Source organism: Pteronotus mesoamericanus, unplaced genomic scaffold (assembly GCF_021234165.1).
Source record: "Pteronotus mesoamericanus isolate MK-2021 breed Mesoamerican mustached bat unplaced genomic scaffold, CSHL_Meso_final contig_269, whole genome shotgun sequence".
NCBI lineage: Eukaryota > Metazoa > Chordata > Mammalia > Chiroptera > Mormoopidae > Pteronotus > Pteronotus mesoamericanus.
This window is the reverse complement of record NW_026555114.1, coordinates 2,074,873-2,077,798: the sequence shown is the minus strand read 5'-3', so window position 1 is coordinate 2,077,798 and position 2,926 is coordinate 2,074,873. Positions and strand designations below refer to the sequence as shown.

The 2,926-nt window shown below is 38.8% G+C and overlaps 1 pseudogene; it reads left to right on the top strand.

Moving 5' to 3' along the window:
* The first annotated feature begins 367 nt into the window (after positions 1 to 367).
* LOC129071594 (protein maestro-like) lies at positions 368 to 1,040 on the top strand (annotated as a pseudogene).
* Positions 1,041 to 2,926: the final 1,886 nt, after the last annotated feature.

Sequence of the window (2,926 nt, the reverse complement as noted above, 5' to 3'; positions counted from 1 at the left end):
ATATTTTTGATTGTTACACAGAGGAATGCCATGGGCATCTAGTGGGTAGAAGCCAAAGATGCTGCTAAACATCCTGTATTGCCCAGGACAGCCTCCCATAACAAAGAATTATTCAGTCAAAAATGTCGATAGTACCACAGTTGAGGTTGATGGAGACTCAGATATGGTGCCCGCCTGCTGGCTCTGTGGGAAGGACGCAGCAAAGGAACAACGGCCTCTGCCAGCACTTATGTCTGGGAGAAAGCTGCCGCTCCAGCTCTCACCTTGAAGCCAGGCAATTCAGTTCCTCCCTGTATATCCATGGTACCTTTTGAACTGCTGCCCAGTGCTGGAGCTCAGAGAGAGTGAGCCTGATTCCACGGGCCAAATGCAGAGAAGAATCCTGGATGAGCCCCTTTTCACCCCCTCCTCCTGGCCCAAGAAGTAAAGGACAACAATGATGTCTTTTTTTCCTAAGTTCTCTTAAAAACCGAGGCTCCAGTAGTGGGAGCCTCTGAAGAGTGTGTTTTTCCATCTTGGCAGAAAGATCCTGGGACCCCACTGCTAAAGTGTCACATGGCAATGAGAGGCCTGGGAACCATAGCCTGTGAGAAGCCCATCAAGGCAAGAAAGTATAAGAAAATTGTCTTAGACCTGCTGGTGCATGGCTTGTATGATTCTATGAGTTCTGAATTCATCCACAAGAGTATGAAGACTGACCATCATCCTGGGTAAGATCCAAGGGACAAGGGGCAAGTCCTAACAGACATCACTTTTAAAACCAGGACTGTATTAGATGATGAAAATGACAGCCTGAGATACTTGGCCTTTGTCTTGTTTGGGCAATTGACTGCCTTTGCTGGGCAGAAATGCGAGAAATTTTCACCAATCAAATTAAGTAGACTCAAGATTCCTTCCTGATTCATTTACAGGATAGAAATCCCCAGGTTGCCAAGGCTTACCAATCCACGTCTCTAGCCTGTTCTCCCTTTCTGAGACAAAGGAAGGAACACAGAGCCATGGGGAAATGCTTCCACGGGAGCACGTTGCGGAAGGGTTGATATCTCCCCTGCTCCTAACTCTTCAGATGCATCTGCTTGCCTCTTGTGATTTAACAGAAAAGGGGTTGTTGGGAGAGCGAGTGATAGCAGAAATAATACTGCAAAATTGTATAATTATATCCAAAGTAAATCCAAATTACTTTCACATATGTTAGTTTCTCCCCATACAAATTTGATGGGAAGGTACATACTTTCTTTAAAACAATTGAAGTCTATGTCGATTCAGGGTTTATTTTGCAGCTTTTTCCTTATGTTCAACGCTGTCACTTGTCTTCTATTTTTAATTTATTTTAATTTCTGAGGCTTAGAAGAATAATGATTACCTTAAGTATTTTTAAAATCTGCTATTGATACTTTGCTAGCTACTGATGCCTTTCCTTGGTAAAGCCTATTTAAAGTTGGCCAAAATAGCGTGAAGGTAATTTGGAGGGGTATCTTCAGCTTCTCATAATCTTCAATAGTCGTTGTCTCCAAAATCATTCCAAACAAGAGTTAATACAGAGGAAAAAAAGTCTAAAAAGCATGTGCTGAAAAACCTTAAGCTGATGGTAATGTGTGGAATGATAGGAAGTAACATTTATTGAGAGTGTTTATAATTTATTGAATGCTAAGTGCTGCGCAAGTATTATTTAATACAGCAACCCTATGAGAAAGGTACTGTTATTATCCTCATCTTATAGATATAGAAAACTAAGGCACAGGGAAATTAAGTAACTTACCCAAGATGACCCAATAAACAATGGAACCAGAATTCAAACCTATATGGTATGACTTTCGGAGCCAACATTCAACCACCATGTGGGACTACCTGGTTATGGAATAACTTATATGTTTAGAAATGTACAAATAAATAAATAAATAAATAATAGTACCAAGGTTGAGAAACTATGCCAGACGATAAACTTGTGCCTTTTTTTCAAGTTTGAATCCTCAGGACCTAGAACAATGCCAGACAACAGTTAGGCACTAAATAAACACTGGTTCAATGAGTGAGAAATTCTGTAAGACTCTCTGAAGGGAATCCATCCAAAGATAGACAAATAAGATTCTTTGCAGAGATAGCCAGAGCCCAATTCAATCACATTTAACGGTATAATTTGAAATTTATTTAAAAATTTCCTTACTAACGCATAGAGATTGGATTAAAATTATGACCTGATTATGTGCCTATTTCCCTTACCCCCAAAATTATAAAATGTAAGAAAACATATTAAAAAGAAGGGGAGGTTAACCAGATTACGCATTTTGAAGAATCCCTGAAGGAGAACACAAAGAATAAAAGAAAATAATCCAAAAGCTAATAGAAGAAAATTTCCTAGATCTAAAGGGAAATTAGAAGCTTTCAGATTGAAAGGGTCTATATCAGAATACAAAGGATAAAGAAAAACCTCAGAACACCAAGGATAAGGTGAGGAAAAACAAATAATCTACAGAGGACTAGATAGCAACTTGGCATTATATGTTTAGTTACTAAGGTTAGATGCCAAAAGACAATGAAACAATATCTCAACATAATAAGGGGAAATTATTTTAAAGCTAAAATCTTATTTCCAGCTAGGTCATATTTAAGGGAAGGGAGGGGGCAAAACTGAGACCTTCTCAAACATGGTAAGACTCGGAAGCTAGCTTATCGCCCACAAACCTTTTCTTTAGAGAATTACTAAACGATGTAACTCAGCTCCTTCTCCCACCAAAGGAATTCAAAGGAATATAGAAGATATAAAAAACAAGTGATAAGCAAAGAAACAAAGCTAAAGTAAGTCTAATGATGTTTGTGGATGATGAAAAATAATGAACTACACCTGGAACTAAAATACCTGATAATTTCAGGATGGGCAGTAGAAGGGAGAAGATGAAAGTAGAGGGAAGTGAATGAATGCTGGTTA